Below are 21,077 nucleotides of genomic sequence, written 5' to 3'. Positions count from 1 at the left end.
GCAGGGTGCAGTATCCTGCTGAAAAGAGGCCACTGCCATTAGGGAATACTGTTGCCATGAAGGTGTACTAGCTCTGCAAAAATGTTTACATAGGTGGTACGTGTCAAAGTAACATCTACATGAATGCCAGGACCCAAGGTTTCCCAGCAGAACATTGTCCAAAGCATCAAACTACCTCCACCAGCTTGCCTTCTTCCTATAGTGCATCCTGGTGCCATCTCTTCCCCACATAAACGACACACACACCCGGCTGTCCACATGTTGTAAAAGGCTGTCCACCTTTCTATCATAGCCAGCATTAACATTTTCAGCAATTTGTGCTACAGTTGCTCTTCTGTGAGACTGGACCAGATGGGCTAGCCTTCGCCCCACTTTCAGTAATGAGCCTTTGATGTGCATGACCCTGTCACTGGTTCACTAGTTGTCCTTCCTTTGTCCACTTTGTGTAGGTACTAACTGCCATATACTGAGAACAGTTATCTAGCCATCACAATTTTGCTCTTGGAAAGTCACTTGGATCCTTACACTTGCCCATTTTTCCTGCTTCGAACACATCAACTTCAAGAACTGGCTGTTCACTGACTGCCTAATATATCCCACTCCTTGACAGGTGCCATTGTAACGAGATTATCAATGTTAGTCACTTCCTCTCTCAATGGTTTTAATGTTATGGCTGATCAGTGTATGTTTGGCACAAAAATAAGACAGCCTGTCACTCAACGAACACCATACCCATGATTAAGCATGGTGGTAACAGCATCATGCTATGGATGCTGCTTCTTTTCAGCTGGGACTGGGGCTCTAGTCAAGATAGAGAAAATGGCACAAAACCTGCAGGCCTCTGTTAGAAAGCTTTAGGTGAAGAGGCATTTGAACTTCTAGCATAATAACAACCCAAACCACAAATCCAAGTCAACAAAATAATGACTATAGAAGAACATGATCAAGTCAATGCTCTGATCTAAAGTTTTTTTTTTTACGATTATTTTTTCCACAAAAAGGTTTCTATTAGTTTTCACTTGAATTTTACCACTTGCTGTATCACATTAAATGTGGAAAATAATCTGACATGATTTATTTTGGTTTATTTTTTTACATCATATAACTGCAATTTTATCTGGGTGTGTAGACTTTTATTTTATTTTATCTCCACCATAGGTCAAAACATGCAAAATAGGATGATCTGCACTGTACGGTATAGTTAATTGAGAGGGCATAAGGGTTTAAAAAAAAAAAAAAAGCAATTCTTAACACTGGGACCAAAAGGAAGTAGGGATAGAGTATGAGATTAAGAATGTTTTTTAAAATGTCTTGGGGAAGGAATGACTGGTACTGGATATGTAAATTACAACTGTGTAAAACTCTCTGTGACACAATAATGACACACCCGGGTGCTCTCTCACATACAAACATGCTCTCTCTATCTCTCTAGCGCATTATCACAAGTACAGAAATTATGTGTCATCTGTCAGCTGGGGCTCTACAAAGAGCTGCTCAGAAGGCAGTATTTAGGTGAATGAGGCCTTCTGAATGGGGTCATGTCAAATCAAAAGAAGGAAGTGACTCTTCAAAGTAAAAAAGTACATGAATAAAGACATCAAAACATGCATTTAGCATTACTTTAATAAATGCCTATTTATTAAAGTAATGCATTTATTATTTAATAACTTTTTAATATAAGTAGAGATTGAGCATTAAATTGTACCCATAATACAATACAAAGTGCAGTTTACAAAATACAAAATCTAGTAGTGGTTTAAATAGATTTTTGCAGTTTGCTACTGGTCTATTTTGACAAATACAAATACCTTTACTTACAAATGCAAATAACAATTGAAGTGCTTAGTATGTGTATTGAAACTGGTGATTTAATTACCTTACATCAAGTTCCATAAATAAAATATTTAATTGAAGCAAAATTAAGGTGAAAGCAAGGTGCAAACTAGCATATCCCACAATGCATGTGCCACACACACACAAACACTTGCGCATACACAATGACCTAAATGTAAATACACCCACAAAACATATTGAAATCTCCTCACATATCCAACTTTTCACAGTATAAAATAAGCCATCCAGTTGAAGTGAAGTAAGTTTAAACGTGACTGGGTGTGTAATGAGTGCTCAATGATGCATATTCTATACACGAGACAGCAAAGTATTATGTAATTCTGTATAGAAGAAAAACCCTTTTGCAATAGGGTGGTGTCCCAAATTCGACTTTAACTGGGACATAAGAAAACATAGTGGAAGCCTGCGTCTTTATGATCATCAACGATGTGAACACAAACACATGTTTTAAATCCTAGACTTGACACCACCAGGAATGAATAAAAAGCTGAATCATCTAGCTCAAAATACACACTGATCATCTTTTTATTATTTATTATTATTTTTTTTAGCACTAACATGGTTGATTACTGCTCCTAAGCAATTCAGCTGCAGTTTCCTCCATATTACAGTTGTGAAGGTCCACCATATATTGCACCATTTAGATTTACAAATTTGTCCATCAGAAAGCAGGAAGACGCACCTGAAACCAATTATACTGGTATAATAATCCCTGCCAGCACCAGCTTGAAACTTTGGAACTTTTCCTCCATAAGCTTGGAATCTTCAGAATAAAGCATATAGAGTCAAGAGACAGACAGTAATACTCAGAACAAGACAGCGAGACACAAACAGGCAACACACATATACAATGGCTCTGAAGGGGAAGGCACCTAAAAAAGTACATTTTAAATAAAAAAGACAAGTTTAAATAAAAAGAAGAATAAAAAGAACTTTAGATAAAGAGTCAAATTTAAGCAAGAGGCAACATTATATAAAAAGGCCAATTTAAACAAGAATAAGTCTGTTAAAAAAAGACCAACTTTAAATAAAAAGAGGCAAATTTATGTAAAAAGAAGCAACTTAAAAAATAGTCAACTAAATAAAAGAGAGCAAAAAAAGAAGAGTAACTTTAAATAAAAGCTGACAAGAAAAAAAGAGAGCGTTTTTTCTCTGGGAAAATGTGCAAGTTAAAATCAAAAGCTGGCCCATAAGACATTATGAGAGTCTCTAAAGCAGCAATACCATGATTGCCATTATCCATGAGCCTGTAATCTATAGTGAATCATATTATTTCAATATTATTATAATTTTAAATATGTAACTGGATGCAGTTTTCAGATGAATATTATTTCACTATGGTAAAAGCGCAATGTTTAAATCGGGTATTAAAGTCTCTCATTCAAAATTTAAATGATACATTTTAGTGATGCTAATGCTACAGGAGTGTATGAGGAAAGTGTATTTTTAAAAGCAATAGCAATCTCATATAGCCTAACAGACATTCAAATGTAAACAGTAAGATCCATGGTATTTTATCATGGTGTCTAAACTAGATAGAGCGGATAAGTTAACCAAAACTACTAGTTTTGACTAGTTAGATTTTAGCCCTGTGCTAATGGTGATCTTGCTACTGTTATTTTTATACCTAAAGATAGCATACGTAATTTGTCAAGGATTTACTTTTGATCATACCTATTGCAATATGGGTTATTAAGGATATGTACATGAATGGTCTTAATCACTGGAAGATGATTAAGAACTTTAAGCCACATATTCCTTTAGGAGAACACCACTGGGCAGATCTAATATAAGTGCCAGTAACACTGATACAATAATACGTGCGTGCATACATTATATATATATATATATATATACACACACACACACACACACAAACAGAGTATCTCACAAAAGTGAGTACACCCCTCACATTTTTGTAAATATTTGATTATAACTTTTCATGTGACAACACTGAAGAAATGACACTTTGCTACAATGTAAGGTAGTGAGTGTACAGCTTATATAACAGTGTAAATTTGCTGTCCCCTCAAAATAACTCAACACAGCCTTTAATGTCTAAACTGCTGGCAACAAAAGTGAGTACACCCCTAAGTGAAAATGTCCAAATTGGGCTTAATTAGCCATTTTCCCTCCCCGGTGTCATGTGACTTGTTAGTGTTATAAGGTCTCAGGTGTGAATGGGGAGCAGTTGTGTTAAATTTGGTGTCATAGCGCTCACACTTCCTCATACTAGTCACTGGAAGTTCAACATGGCACCTCATGGCAAAGAACTCTCTGGGGATCTGAAAAAATGAATTGTTGCTCTACATAAAGATGGCCTAGGCTATAAGAAGATTGCCAAGACCCCGACACTGAGCTGCAGCATGGTGGCCAAGACCGTACAGCGGTTTAACAGGACAGGTTCCACTCAGAACATTCCTCGCCATGGTCGACCAAAGAAGTTGAGTGCACGTGCTCAGTGTCATATCCAAAGGTTGTCTTTGGGAAATAGATGTATGAGTCTATGCTGCTGAGGTTGAAGGGGTGGGGGGTCAGCTTGTCAGTGATCAGACCATTCGTCACACACTGCATCAAATTGGTCTGCATGGCTGTCATCCCAGAAGGAAGCCTCTTCTAAAGATGATGCACAAGAAAGCCCGCAAACAGTTTGCTGAAGACAAGCAGACTAAGGACATGTGTAGCATATATTAAATATGTACTATATATATATATATATATATATATATATATATATATATATATATATATATATATGTGTGTATATATATATATATATATATATATATATATATATATATATATATATATATATATATATATATACTAAAGGGTACGTAGGAGGTAGTGGACTGAAACAATAACAGTGACAGCATAACTGATAAGGTAAATATAGAATGATTTATATACAATTTAGAGTGAGTGAAATTAAATATGTACAATACATATAATACCCTAGGGTGCACCCTCTAAGTTAAGCCTAAGATAAAATATATACATACATGGAATATAACAAAACTTAAATAAAATAAAATCACATCCAGAATTAAAATGTCTTTTTCAATGTCTCTGCAATTTCTTTTAATCTGAATGAAGGCACTCCTCTAGAGTATTTTCATTTGTAGTCCTTTGCAGAAAAACCAAAATAATATAAAATAAAAATACCGTCCTTCAAGACACAGTGGTTCTGGTTGGGTGGCTCGCCATCAAACTGTTGAAAAATTGTTGTATTGAATCAAAAAAAACCTGACCTGTATAAACAGTGTCAGAATAAACAAAATGAAATCTATGTGCAAAACATATAACATTAAACACCACGGTTTATGTATTTTAAATTATAAATTACAGCCAGTATCCTTTTTATACAATTAAAATAAAATACCTTTTGTATTTAACATCTGTCTGATTTTCACACAACTCAAACAAAATGGAGCAAAAGCTACATGCATTGAAACATGTTAACAGCTAACACTTGACATAACTGAATATAGCTCACATTTATACAATGCAATTTAACAATTTAATAACTCAGAAGTAATGTGACTCAAAACACTTTTGGCATTAATTTCGAATTGACATTAGTTACATGGATAAATGAAAGAGAAGAAAATAACCAAGAAATGCAACATGCTGCGTCATAGCTGTATTAGCTTAGCATAGCACTCAGCACCTAATTAACTCTAAACTTAACTCACCAAGTTTCACGTTGGATAAAACTTCACAGTGAAGTTCCTCAGCACCCCAACTGGCAGTAGTACTGTTTTGACCTTTGTTTGCACGCTTTCAAACAGTTAATTATAATATATAATTATAATTTAGGCTTTTTCCCCAATTTTTTTCTGTCTCCTTTTCTCTCCTCACTTTGGCTGTGTGTGCCATCTGCACAGTAAAAAAAACCTCTCCTACTGTCACCTGTCAATCAAGGCAGGATCTACGTGTAGAATGGTGTTAATTGGTCGAAATTATCTACATGAAACATTTTAACTGGTTCAAATAACGTATTTTAAAGTATAGTGGTTTACATTCTACTTTATTTTTAATTAATCTATATTTTTTTAAATTCGGTTTAAAATATTTATTTATATACATTTTCTAGTGGGCTACACATGGATTACTGGAACCCTGTCCTGTGGTCTGATGAGACCAAGATAAAGTTATTTGGTTCAGATGGTGTCAAGCGTGTGTGGCGGCAACCAGGTGTGTGCAACAAGTGTGTCGTGCCTACAGTCAAGCATGGTGTTGGGAGTGGCATGGTCTGGGGCTGCATGAGTGCTGCCGGCACTAGGGAGCTACAGTTCATTGAGGGAACCATGAATACCAACATGTACTGTGACATACTGAAGCAGAGCATGATCCCCTCCCTTTGGAGACTTGGCCGGAGGGCAGTATTCCAGCATGATAACGACCCCAAACACCTCCAAGACGACCACTGCCTTGCTAAAGAAGCTGAGGGTGAAGGTAACCCTATTGAGCATCTGTGGGGCATCCTTAAATGGAAGGTGGAGGAGCACAAGGTCTCTAACATCCAACAGCTCCGTGATGTCATCATGGAGGAGTGGAAGAGGACTCCAGTGGCAACCTGTGAAGCTCTGGTGAACTCCATGCCCAAGAGGGTTAAGGCAGTGCTGGAAAATAATGGTGGCCACACAAAATATTGACACTTTGGGCCCAATTTGGACATTTTCACTTAGGGGTGTACTCACTTTTGTTGTCAGTGGTTTAGACATTAATGGATGTGTTTTGAGTTATTTTGAAGGGACAGCAAATTTACACTGTTACACAAGCTGTACACTCACTACTTTACATTTTAGCAAAGTGTCATTTCTTCAGGGTTGTCACATGAAAAGATATAATCAAATATTTACAAAAATGTGAGGGGTGTACTCACTTTTGTGAGATACTGTGTGTGTGTATATATGTGAGTGTGTGTGTGTGTGTGTGTATATATATATATATATATATATATATATATATATATATATATATATATATATATATATATATATGTGTGTGTGTGTGTGTGTGTGCGTGCGCACACATAACTACACAGTAGCATACAGTCAGGTCCATAAGTATTTGGGCAGCAACACAATTTTTCATAATTGTGCCTTTGTACACCACCACAACGGATTTAAAATGAAGCAATCAAGACGTGACTGAAGATGTGACTTTCATTCAAGGGGTTTAACAAAAATATTGCATTAACCATATAGGAATTATAGCTATTTTGTTTCATGGAGAAACTAGAGGAGGATGAGGATGCCCAAAATTTAGCTTAAGTGACACTGAAGAGGGAGTTCAATATTTGGTGGCAAATAGGAGAGAGTGAGCAAAGAGACTGGCTGTTTTACTAGGGTCTGATCTAACAAATAGAGGTGGGAATGGAAAGGAAACAGCTTATAAATATTTCTCAAGAACCCAGAGAGTCAGAACACAACTTTGTTTTTTTGGGCAGTTGGATTGAACGAGAAATTACTGCATAATGCTGGTCATGCTGACAATGATGACCACTATCATAGAACTACCATTCAGTGTAAATTTCTTCGTTCAATTGAAACTGGACTGTTGAGTGACTCTCTGAAACTTTAGATTAATCCTTACACCTTAATGACTTCAGGACAACAGATGAGGACTTCATTGAAGTTGTGAATAAGGCCTCCAAGCTGGAAGGTGAAAAGCAGAAAAAAATTAAAAGAATCAATGCAAGTAAAAGAATCCCACATCCATGAGTTCCACACCACAACACTGTGTCGATCCGAGCACTCCCCTGCCTCCACAATCAACTAACAAACAGAGTACAGCTGTCATCATCAGAACGGTTAATGGAAAGGAGGCTAAAGAAGTGAACACTGTTAATAGTGAGATCCCACACACGAAAAAGATTATGGAAGAACTCGGACCAGAAATTAAAGAGATGATTACAGCAGCCATGGAGGTGAGTTGTAGAACAGTGCATGCAAGATCTTTGGAAGTGAGGCGAAAAGGCTGCAAGAAATGCCAAGAGGAGCACGTAGGTGACAACTCCCAACACTGTTTTAAATGTGGACTTTCCGGCCACTTATCGCATAGATGCACACTACAAAGTCCACAATCGGGAAGTGAACAGGGACTGTTGGGAAGAGACCATCAGTAGTCCTCCCTAAAGTGTTATATACACGCACCAAAGATGAGAGTGTCATGCTACATAATCTATGCTACAGTCACTCAAAATACCTCTGCACTTAATCTGCAGTTCATAACATGGAGGATCAGTATGCTGGCCATGGTATAACGCAAAACTGTAAGTCAAAATCTTAAGAGACACTTCCTGTTGACATGAAAGGCCAATGGCAGCCCATAGAATGGGATCCTCTTGTGAAGTTGGACCACTTCACCGATGCCCAGCAAAAAGTAGTTAGAAAATTGCTGAGAGAGGAGTGTCAAGTCTTTGCATATTATGACGATGACATAGGATGTATCCTGTCTTTAAAGATGCACATACCACTTCATGACATGGAACCAGTGCAGAAAACTTATCTTTCAGTCCCAAAGCCTTTGCATGCTGAAATCAAGGAGTATTTGCAGGACTTGTTGAATAAAGGGTCGGTGGTACCATCTAGATCTTCATAATCCCCCCCAGTAGTCTGCATAAAAAAAAAAGATGGCAGCCTATGGCTATGCTGTGACTACCATGAGTTAAAATAAAAAGTCCATGCCTGACCACCATCCCATTTCTAGAATACAAGGCATGATAATTTCAGTGAGTGGTAGCACATGGTTTTCTGTTTTGGAACAAGTCAAGGCGTACCACCAGGGCTCCCTGGCTGAGGAAATCCAGCCACTGACAGCATTCATAACTCTGTGGGGGCTGTACCACTGGGTATGTATTTCCTTTGAGCTCAGCACGGCACCTACTGAATTCCAAAGAATCATGGAAAGGTGTCTGTTAGACCTCAGGGATACCATCTTATGATACTATCTTATCCACACTGCACTAGCTCCCAGTAAAATTTCACATTGATTATAAAATACTACTATTGACCTATAGAGCACTGAATAGTCTCGCACCACAGTACCTGAGCAAAGATTTGGTGTTTTATGATCCGCCATGCCTACGTAGATCAAAAGATGCAGGCTATTCTTTGGTACCTCTAATAATGAAGGCTACAGCAGGGGGAAGAGCTTTCTTTTACAAAGCCCCACAATTATGGAACAGCCTTCCAATTAGTGTTTGAGACTCAGACACGGTCTCAGTGTTTAAGTCAAGGCTGAAAACATATACCTGTTTAGTCAAGCTTTTTGTGAATAGTTTTTTTTCTTAGGTAAAAGAGCAGATCTAGAGGGCTCACAGGCATAGAGTGTTGTGGTGAACTGGGATGTTTGGATGCTGACCCCTTCTGATTTCTGGACCTGCCTGATCCATCCTGATGCCCTACTTCTTGTTGGAGTTCTCAGCAATTGGAGACTTCTAATTCTTTAGGCAGTAGATCTTTAGGCTGTACCATGTGGGGCCATCCTCAGCAACAACATGTGACTACATGTTGCTGTTGAGGATGGCCCCACATGGTACAGCCTAAAGATCATTGAGATTACTGAGGCTGATGGCTTACTGATGGCTTTGGACATTAATTCATATGATCAGTTATGCTATGATGGCTGGGACTACAATTGCCAGAAACAGTTTTGCACTCAAGTCTCCATCAGTGAACAGTGAATAAGTTCAACAAAACAGACTTCATGTAAAAACTGTAATGAATTTTCCTGGTTATACAATTGCACTGTTTGACCATGTAGTATTAGCACATTTATAGAAGGGATTTATTATTTACTATCCGTTGTTACCCATATGAGGATGGATTCCCTTTTGAGTCTGGTTCCTCTCAAGGTTTCTTCCTCACATCATCTCAGAGTTTTTCGTTGCCACAGTCGGTTCTGGATTGCTCATTAGGGATAAATTCATACATTTAAAATCTAGATCCTGAATTTATCTATTTTATAAATTTATCTATTTTATATATATTATACAGAAATATATTTATATATTTCTGTAAAGCTGCTTTGGAACAATGTTCATTGTTAAAAGTGCTATACAAATAAAACTGAATTGAATAGAATCTGCCAACCTTACTTAGTGTCACGAGTTCCCCTTTATGCAGCGCGCTGTGGAGCATGTGAGCGTGCGTGCATGAGCAGGTGTGTGAGGACCTGCTTTTCCCTTGTGGACAATCGTGACATTTCGAAACGTGCATTTGTCGTACATCGTCCTCAGCTGTCAGCCATTATGAGGCTGATTAAGTTTGTACATATACCGCGCGCCTCCCAGCACACGGCGCGGAATCTTGAATGAGTTAGTCACTTAGTTTAGAGTCCTCACGATAGATAATCATAGTCTTAGTTCATGTCATGTTTAGATTCATGTTTAGGTTCATGTTTAGGTTCGTTAGTTTTGTTTACGCTGGTTTCTCCGCTACCAGTCCCACGCTATTGTTCATGTTTCTTGTTTTGTTCCTCGACCCTGTATTTCCGTGACCGCGACCTTGATTCCTGCCTTGCCCCTTTATGCCTGTTTGCCGATCACCTGAACTTTGCATGTTACTGGATTACGTTTGTGGATCGCGTTTTGGATTTGTCTGCCTGTCTCTCTCTTAAATAAACCTGTTCTACTGCGATTGCATCCTACCTTATCTCCGTTACGTCACGATACGTGACACAATATTCCGCCCAAACATGGATGTAGCAGGAGAACGGAGAAAACGCAGAACCCGGAAGTCGACGGCAACCGTCCCCGCTATGGACTCAGTCCAATTCCCACAATGGACATTTATGGAGCTTCCTGATCCATTTGACAGATTTTTTGGTGCCCCAGAATATTTTCTGGTAGACTGTCAATTCTATTTCTCCAGCCTGTTAGACCCTAAGCCAGAGGAGAAGCAATGGCTCCAATTCATGTGGTCCCAGTACTTTGGACCGGCCCGTCAGTGGGTGCAGCTCCAACTGGATAAGCACTGTAGGAACCTGGACAGTGTAGAACAGTTTGTGGGGGAGTTCATAATGTGGTTCGGGAGTCTGGCAGGCAAACCTGTCCTGCCGTTTACCCACTACCACAGGCAAACTCATGCAGAGCTCCAGCCGGAGGTTCAACCTGGTGACCTCTGAGCTCGAACCTGAGACCCACGAGGTGGGCTCACCTGCCGAGCTCCAGCTAGAGGTCAACAGGGCAGCCCCAGCAGCAGAGCCCCAGCTGGAGGTTAACCTGGAGACCTCAGAGCTCAAACCTGAGACCCACGAGGTGGGCTCACCTGCCGAGCTCCAGCTAGAGGTCAACAGGGAGTCTCCAGCACCAGAGCTCAACCCTGAGGTCCAGGTCCAAGTCAAGTCTCAAGTCTCCGAAGTCCAAGTCAAGTTTCCAGTCACTGAGGTCCAAGTCCAAGTCCAGTCTCCAGTCTTTGAAGTCCAAGTCAAGTCTCAAGTCCCTGAAATCCAAGTCAAGTCTCAAGTCCCTGAGGTCCAAGTCCAAGTCAAGTCTCCAGTCCCTGAGGTCCAAGTCAAGTCTCAAGTCCCTGAGGTCCAAGTCCAAGTCAAGTCTCATGTCCCTGAGGTCCAAGTCCAGTCTCCAGTCTCTGAAGTCCAAGGCAAGTCTCAAGTCCCTGAGGTCCAAGTCCAAGTCTCCAGTCACTGAAGTCCAAGTCAAGTCTCAAGTCTCTAAAATCCAAGTCAAGTCTCAAGTCCCTGAGGTCCAAGTCCAAGTCAAGTCTCTAGTCTCTGAAGTCCAAGTCCAGTCTCCAGTTTGTGAAGTCCAAGTCCAGTCTCCAGTCTCTGAAGTCCAAGTCAAGTCTCAAGTCCCTGCAATCCAAGTCAAGTCTCAAGTCCCTGAGGTCCAAGTCCAAGTCAAGTCTCATGTCCCTGAGGTCCAAGTCAAGTCTCTAGTCTCTGAAGTCCAAGTCAAGTCTCCAGTCTCTGAAATCCAAGTCAAGTCTCCAGTCTCTGAAATCCAAGTCAAGTCTCAAGTCCCTGAGGTCCAAGTCAAGTCTCAAGTCCCTGAGGTCCAAGTCAAGTCTCAAGTCTCTGAAATCCATGTCAAGTCTCAAGTCCCTGAGGTCCAAGTCCAAGTCAAGTCTCCAGTCACTGAAGTCCAAGTCAAGTCTCAAGTCTCTGAAATCCAAGTCAAGTCTCAAGTCCCTGAGGTCCAAGTCCAAGTCAAGTCTCTAAAGTCCAAGTCCAGTCTCCAGTCTCTGAAGTCCAAGTCAAGTCTCAAGTTCCTGATGTCACGTCCAAGCCTGCTGATCCAGTTGACCAAGTTTCACTAATATCTAAGCCTAACAACCAAGTTCTGCTCACGCCCAAGTCTACTGACATGGCCGACCACGTTCTGGTCACACCCAAGTTTACTGATACGGCCAACCAAGTTCTGCTCAAGCCCATGTCTACTGATATGGCCGACCAGGTTCTGCTCACGCCTGAGTTTACTGATACAGTCGCCAAAATTCAGCCCATGCCCAAGTCTACCGACCCAGTCGCCCAAGTTCAGCCCATGCCCAAGTTTACCGACCCAGTCGCCCAGGTTCAGTCCACGCCAAAGTCTACCTCTGCTTTCCTGCTCTGCCGAGGACGTCGCTCTACCTTCATGCTCCGCCGAGGATGTCACTCTGCCTTCATGCTCCGCCGAGGACTTCGCTCAGCCTGCCTGCCCAGCTGTGGTCGTTGCTCCGCTTTCATGCTCCATCGAGGACTTCGCTCAGCCTGCCTGTCCAGCTGTGGTCGTTGCTCTGCCTTCATGCTCCACCGAGGAATTCACTCAGCCTGCCTGCTCGGCTGTGGTCGTCGCCCTGCCTACCTGTTCAGCCGGGGACGTCGCTCCGCTTTCAAGCTCCGATGAGGACGTCGCGCTGCTTCCCTACTCTGCTGAGTACAGCGCTCTGTTTCCCTGTTCAGCCGAGGACGTCACTCTGCTTTCCTGCTCCGCCGAGGACGTCACTCTGCTTCCCTGCTCTGCTGAGGACATCGCTCTGCTTTCCTGCTCTGCCATGTACATCGCTCTGCTTTTTTGTTTCGCCAAGAACACTGTGTGGTCTCCAGGCTCTGCTTGGGACATTCTGCCCAGGGGGCCGGGGCTGCCAATGGAGATGGATGTTTCATGGCACTCCGGGAGGAGTGCCCTTGGGGGGGGGGTTCTGTCACGAGTTCCCCTTTATGCAGCGCGCTGTGGAGCATGTGAGCGCGTGTGCACGAGCATGTGAGCGCGCGTGCACTTTTCCCTTGTGGACAATCGTGACATTTCGACGCGTGCATTTGTTTGTGTTTCTGTTATGTCTCCTCCCCGTTCTGTCGTTGGCTGTTGTTTCATGTGTGTCTGAATCGCCCTCAGCTGTCAGCCATTACGAGGCTGATTATGTTTGTACATATACCGCGTGCCTCCCAGCACACGGCACGGAATATTGAATGAGTTAGTCATTTAGTTTAGAGTCCTCACGATAGATAACCATAGTCTTAGTTCATGTCATGTTTAGGTTCGTTAGTTTTGTTCACGCTGGTTTCTCCGCTACCAGTCCCGTGCTATTGTTCATGTTTCTTGTTTTGTTCCTCGACCCTGTATTTCCGTGACCTTGATTCCTGCCTCGCCCCTTTATGCCTGTTTGCCGATCACCTGAACTTTGCATGTTACTGGATTACGTTTGTGGATCACGTTTTGGATTTGTCTGCCTGTCTCTCTCTTAAATAAACCTGTTCTACTGTGATTGCATCCTACCTTATCTCCGTTACGTCACAATACTTGACACTTAGACAACAATTTGGTACACAGCTGTAGTTTTGAAGATCACCTAGCTCATATCTGGCTAGTTCTGCAGAGATACCAAGAGCATGGAATAAAGCTTACTCCAAGAAAGTGTGAGATTTTTAAACAAACAGTGAGGTTTTTGGGAAAGTTTGTGTCTGGTGAATGCTATACAATGGATGCAGCAGAGATTGCACCTGTACAGGCCCTAAAACAGAAGATGCCATACACAGTTGGTGGCCTGAGAAAGATGTCAGATGCTTCTGTCATACTACCACTCCTACATTCCCAGTTTCACCCACATCACACAGTTGTTGCATCGGCTACTGACGATGAAACAAGAGGACCCAACCAAACTGCAATCGGAGTTGCCCACGTATAAGAGACTGATGCCCACATATAAGAGACAAGGAGGACCCACCATTATGAGAAGGTCCTATTACATTCTTATTGACCACTACTGAATCTAAAATGGACACAACCGCTGTTCTCAGAGGGTCTTCCAGGTTATCAAAATGAATATTAAAATCACCAACGATTAATGCTTTATATAGAGAAACAGCCAGGTGTGAGATAAAATCCACAAATCCACTATATGGCACTGGGGGCCTGTAAATAATAATTATAGGAATTGACTTATTTTTTGTGGCTACATATGTTATACTGGTATAAAGAACTTCAAAAGAGTTCAAATTATGACTAGGTTTTTGCGTGACGCCTAGATTTTGACTATGGATGAGTGCAACACCTCCTCCTCAACCAGTTAAACGAGGTTGATGTATATAACTGTATCCAGGAGGAATGGCTTCATTTAATGCTATGTACTCGTTTGGTTTAATCCAAGTTTCCGTTAAACACATTATGTTAAATTCCTGATCAGTAATGATTTCATTAATAATAAGTGCCTTAGATGTAAGAGATGTAATATTTAATAGTCATATCTTCAGATCAAAGGTGCTGGATGTACATTTGGTATGAACTAATTTTATGTTAGTTAGATTACTAAAACAAACTTTCTGTAATTTACTATGTATTTTTTTTAGCTCAGGGAACAGACACAGTCTCTATAGAATGTACTACAAGTGATGAACTATTATTTGAACATTGATTATAATAAATGCTGTTATTGTTGGAAGTTGTACTTACAGTAGGTAGTCACATTGTGTGTAGCGTCTTGGAGATGTTGTCTGACAGTAGTTCTACTCCGAGGCTGCTGGGGTGCAGGCCATCAGCACGGAACAACCTAAGATGCTCCCAGAACAGATTCCAATTATTCACAAAGAGCAGATTCTGTTCTTTACACAAAGATATTAACGAGTCATTTAAAGCGAGAAGTCTACTGAACCTTTCAGCTCCACGTCTGTATGTGGGAAGAGGTCCAGAGACGCTGATCTTCGTAGTGGGTGATCTGCCCGGTACCGTGTCGATCAGGCTGCCGAAGTCCCTCTTCAGAACTTCCATCTGCCGCAGCCGGATATTGTTTGCCCCCGGGTGCAGCACAACTGCTCCAATGCTCTCGTCCTTCTTCAGGACCCCGGGTACCTGGGCAGCAACATCAAGGACACGAGCACCAGAGAAACAGTGTGTGCACACCTTATCTTTAGATGAAGCGACACAGATGTCCCACACAATGGAGTCCCTGATGATCACAGCGTTTGGTTTTGTCTCATGGAGAGGGTCCAAACGGTTCCTGGTTGGGATCTCGAAGACTGAAGGTGGCGGACTGGGAGAGGTCCTTGCCTGGGGTATGGCCCGCGACCTCCACCGCTGGTGCACCCAAGGTCCGTGGTGTGTCGGCATTGGCGTGATGGAGACCTCGGCTGGATACGTCTTGGGAGCATGGTCCCAAGAATCAACCGACATATTCACCTTTAAAACAGTGGAAAATGAGATAAATGTGAAATGTAAACAAGACTAGCGGTAAGGTGATGCTAGCGGGCTACAAGCTAGTGGTGGATGTTTGTAGGATCCGATAAAAACTTAGCAAGATTGTTTTTATCTAAAATAGTATCATAATATCTGTAAACATTATAAAAGTAAAAAAATATATATTTTTAGAGTATAGAGATTTAAACAAGATAGCGTCAGCTCGAGGGACACTGCTTTCTGTGATAATGCTTCCTGCGACTCTGCGTCCTGCAACACTCTGATGGAAAGAGCCTTGTATCTTGACCTGATATTAACATATGGATTAAATATAGAAAATATTGTAATATTTACGCAGTCTGAAGTTGTCTCAGACCATTATCTTATCTCTTTCAAAATACATATTGATCATAGTATTTGCAGCTCTTCTTGCCTCTGCGTAAAACATACATTTGCATCAGCTACTGCACCGAGGTTCATCAATAACCTCCCAGAGACATCAATTAGATTTGGAACGTCTGATCCCAGGGAACTCGATCAGGCGACTGAATGTTTAGAGTCAACGCTCCGCTACACACTAGGCTCCACTCAAAAGAAAAATAATTAGAGAGAAAAAGCTAGCATCCTTGTATAATGATCAAACACGTACCTTAAAACAGACAACTTGACAATTAGAACATAAATGGCGAAAACCAAATTAGTAATATTTCAAACAGCATGGAAGGAGAACCTACTGAACTATAGAAAATCTCTTAGTGATACTAGAAAAGTCTCTCTCTCCCCCTTAATATAAGATAACAAAAACAATTTGAAATTTCTATTTAACACGGTAGCAAAATTAACTAGGAATAAAACCACCACAGAAATAGGCACACAATCATTACATAGCAGCGAAGATTTCATGAATTCTTTCATCGGTAAAGTTGAAAACATTAGTTGCGAAATTTAGGCTATTAAATTAAAACCAGACAGTTTTATAACCAATTATAGCAATATTTGATCAATGATTAGAATGTTTTACTACACTTAGAGAGACCGAACTAGCTTCATTAATTTATTCAGTGAAATCATGAACTTGTATATTAGATAATTTTACCTACAAGTTTCTTTAAACAGATTTGTCCTGGAGTAATTGAACCCCTTCTAAACATAATCATTTCTTCCCTTAGCACTGGTTATGTACCAAAATCATTTAAATTAGCAGTTATTAAACCCCTGATTAAAAAACCTGACCTCGACCCTCTCAACTGTCCAGCTATAGGCCAATATCAAATCTCTGCTTTTTCTCCAAGATCTTAGAAAAAGTTGTAGCATAGCAGCTATGCTCGTACCTACATAGGAACAACATTCATGAAATGTATCAATCAGGATGTAGACCTCATCATAGCACAGAGACAGTACTGGTTAAAGTGGTAAATGACCTACTACTGACCTCTGATCAGGGTTGTGTCTCCTTGCTTGTATTACTTGACCTTAGCGCAACTTTTGATATTATAGACCATACTATTCTCCTTGATAGACTAGAAAATGTTGTTGGCATTCAAGGAACAGCCCTCTCCTGTCTCAGGTCTCATTTGACCGATCGATATCAATTCGTAGATGTAAATGCCGACTTCTCCACGCATACCGAGGTTAAATTTGATGTTCCGCAAGGTTCTGTTTTAGGCCCACTGCTTTTTACTTTATATATGCTACCTCTAGGTCAAATTAATCATAAATATGGAATTAGCTTCCACTGTTATGCTGATGATACACAGCTGTATGTTCCAGCAAAGCCAGAGGAGAGACAGCAGATTAATAAAGTTGAGGAATGTGTAAAAGACATTAGACAGTGGATCCTTATTAACTTCCTCTTACTTAATTCTGATAAGACAGAAGTACTTGTACTAGGACCACGTGTAGCCAGAAGTAAGCTTTCTGTGCAGCAGTAAAAGACCTTGGTTCGATTTTCGACTCCAGTCTCTCACTTGATGCTCATGTAGATAATATTATTAGGATAGCCTTCTTTCATCTCAGAAATGTTGCTAAGATAAGAAATATAATGTCAGTACATGATGCAGAAATATTAGTTTATGCCTTCATCACCTCTAGTTTAGATTATTGTAATGCCTGTCTGGATGTTCAAGTAGAAGCATAAACAAACTCCAGTTAGTCCAGAGTGCAGCTGCTAGGGTCCTAACTAGAACCAGACCATACGACCACATCACCCCAATCTTATCCACACTGCATTGGCTCCCAATGAAATCACGCATTAATTATAAAATACTATTATTGACCTATAAAGCACTAAACAGTCTCATGCCACAGTATCTGAGCAAAATTGATCCGCCAAGCCTACGTAGATCAAAAGGGGCAGGCTATTTGTCGGTACCTCAAATAGCGAAGGCTACAGCAGGGGGAAGAGCTTTCTCTTATAAAGCCCCACACTTATGGAATAGCCTTCAAATTAGTGTTTGGAACTCAGATACAGTTTCAGTGTTTAAGTCTAGGCTTAAAACATATTTGTTTACTAAAGCTTACCATGAGTATTGTATTTCATCTCCGTTACACAAATTTAACAATCTCTCCCTCTCTCCTTCTGCCAAGCCACACATGATTTTATGGAGATGCTAGTGATCATGATCCTTTCTGCTCTTCAGAACTGCCTGATCCGTTCGGATGCCCTATCTCTGGATGGAGCTCTCACTACTACAATTCCACATGGACATTCTCGCTGTGATTGCTGGGACTACGGTTGCTTCTAAAGGCCCTGGGACTGCAATTACAACATGCAGTTTTGCATTCGGGTCCCCTTTGAACAGTGAACTAGGTCAACAAACAGATTTCATATAAAACCATTATATACTTTCCTTTAGTTTTACACTATCTGTTGTTACCCAGATGAGGATGGGTTCCCTTCTGAGTATGGTTCCCTTCATGGTTTCTCCCTCTTAATATCCAAGGGAGTTTTTCCTGCCACCGTCGCCACCGGCTTGCTCAATTGGGATAAACTCACATTTAAAATCTGTATCCCGTTTATATATATATATGTTTCTGTAAAGCTACTTTGAGACAATGACCATTGTAAAAAGCGTTATACAAGTAAAATTGAATTGAATTTAATTGAATTTGCCACCATACACTCCCATTCAGTGGACTCAAGTGCACCAAGACACACTCAACTATCTGGTGGACTGTTTCTCAAATACAATACTTGGTTACCCAGACTTCACAAAACCATTTGTATTGCACTGTGATGCATCTCAGGATGGACTTGGTGCAGTATTGTACCAGGTGGTGACAGCCGACAGCAAACATTAAGCCCCCCAGAAAGAAACTATCACATGCATTCAGGCAAGCTTGAAGAGGAACAATATAATTTGAGGTTATGTGTTAATGATGACTAGCAATTGCACACAGTATGTATGGTTATAGGATAAGTTGGAGAGTTATACTGTGTGACTGTAGAGTGTGTATTACTGCAGGTGAAGCAGTAATGAGCGGGTGGAAGAGAAAGAGGCTCTACTAATGATTCTTCTCATTATCTTTTCTTAAAAGTAAAATTCTTCAATAAATGTGTTGCATCGGAATAGATTGTGATCATTCCTACACCTGTAATACTTCCAGAGGTGGTTTGGAAGTATGCAGTGAGTGATGGATGCAACAGAGGTTAGGTGATTTTTATGCACAACATGCTTCAGAACTCGATGGGGCCAACTTCGTGGCTGAACTGTTGTTGCCCATAGATGTCTATTTCACAATACAATAAAAGCACTTAAAGTTGACCAGTACAGTTCTAGCAGGGCAGAAATTTCATGAATTGACTTGTGGCAAAGTGGCATCCTATGACAATGACACATTTAAAGTCACGTTCCACATCCTCAAGGTTTATACATTATAGGCTCAGTCATCACTACCAATATTGTGGCAGGATATAGGCTTATAAGATTATAGATTTTTCTTTTTATGAAGGTGCCTGTAATTAACAGGCCAAAGCTCTTCAATGCTCACTAAATTCAGCATTCCATTTGGGCACTACAGATTTCTCAGGATGTCATTTGACATAAATTCAGCAAGTGAGGTGTTCCAGCAACCGATGGAACAGTTATTTGTAGTATAGAATTGTGCAATCATTGTTGATGACATCATCAGACGCTGTGGAAATGCTGAACATGATGAAAAAGTTGATCCAAGGTGGCTACATGGCAGTAGCATGCAACAGCCTCTCTGGAATCAAATTTTTTTTTGGTTCTTAGCCCGATTTTTTACAGCACATGGACACCAGAGCAAACAGGGTTCTTGTCTACCATCACCAGACACTGCTAAAGTACAGAAATCATGCAACACCCCAACTGCATGATGATCTCCGCCCCATCTCTGCACAATAAATTGGACTACGTCTGACTCCAGCAGACTATGCAGTGTGAGTTTATAGGGCTTATAGTGGAGGATTGTGTGTTTACATCAACATTTAATGGTGCAAGAACTCATTGCTAGTGTCTAGTTACTGCTCATCGCTGGTGTTGTTTGTGGCTGTTAGATGCAGACCATTTTATTTACCACAGGAATTCACCCTTGTCTTTATAATTGGAGTGTGCATTCCCCCCAGCACTAATGCTAAGGTAGCACTCTGTGAACACACACACACCCTGATGGACTGTTTATCATCACGGGAGATTTCAACCATGTGAATCCGAAGCCAATGACCCCTAAATTCCATCAACATGTGGACTTTGCATCGAGAAGGGCAAACATGCTGGACCTTGTTTACAAAAACATCCCCGGTGTGTACCAGGCAGAGCCCCACCCCCACCTCAGCTACTCAGACCAGTTATGCTAATCCCAGCTCATCAGATGCTCAAAACTGGTTTTGAAGCATGTGAAAACCTGGCCAGCTGGAGCCATCTCTGCTCTTCAGGATTGTTTTGACTGGTACACATTCAGGGAGGCTGCAACTGATGGCAACTCCACCAACTTGGAGGAATACACAGCATCAGTGACCTGCTACATAAGCAAATGTCTCCAAGACCATCACCACATGCCCCAACCAGAAGCCATGGATGACTGCGAAGGTGCGTGCACTGTTGAGGACCCTAGACTCCACCTTCAGAGCAGGAGACAAGGCAGCCCTAAGAAAAGTGAAAGCCAAAATGTCCCAGGCCATCAGAGAAGCAAAGCATGCACACACCCAGAAAATCCATAGTCACTTCATGGAGAGTGGTGACACATGGCACATGTCTAAGGGCATTCAGGACATCAGCAACTACAGAACATCACCACCCACCTGTGACAGTGATGCCTCCCTTCCAGATGCGCTGAACAACTTCTATGCTTGGTTTGAGGTACAGATTGACATGGTAGCCAGGAGGACCACCCATTCTCCCAATGACCAGGTGCTGATTCTGAGCCTGACACCTCTCTCTGCAACTGGATCTTGGAATTCCTGACTGGGAGACCTCAGTCAGTCCCGATTGGAAGTAGCATCTCTAACACCACCACACTTAGCATGGGGGCCCCCCAGAGCTGTGTGCTCAGGCTACTGCTTTTAACTCTGCTGTTGACTGCTTGAATCACATCATCAAGACGAGTTAGCATACAGAGAGGTGGTGCAGTGGCTAACGGACTG

General features: G+C 41.2%; 1 protein-coding gene across 5 annotated transcripts in view; it reads right to left on the bottom strand.

Annotated features, from left to right (window-relative positions):
* LOC108276837 (keratin-associated protein 16-1) overlaps positions 1 to 21,077 on the bottom strand; it is a 93,994-nt gene that overhangs the window by 40,424 nt on the left and 32,493 nt on the right. For 4 of the 5 annotated variants that reach the window (XR_008398155.1, XR_008398154.1, XR_008398157.1 and 1 more), the window contains one exon: positions 14,753 to 15,475. The gene's annotated coding sequence lies outside the window, so the exon portion shown is untranslated. Of the gene's footprint in view, positions 1 to 2,536; positions 2,618 to 7,455; positions 7,518 to 14,752; positions 15,476 to 21,077 lie in introns of all 5 variants that reach the window. The other variant, XR_008398156.1, reaches the window with a different exon arrangement.

Source organism: Ictalurus punctatus, chromosome 16, assembly GCF_001660625.3.
Source record: "Ictalurus punctatus breed USDA103 chromosome 16, Coco_2.0, whole genome shotgun sequence".
NCBI lineage: Eukaryota > Metazoa > Chordata > Actinopteri > Siluriformes > Ictaluridae > Ictalurus > Ictalurus punctatus.
The sequence above is the reverse complement of the archived record's forward strand: the minus strand, read 5'-3'. Positions and strand labels throughout refer to the sequence as shown.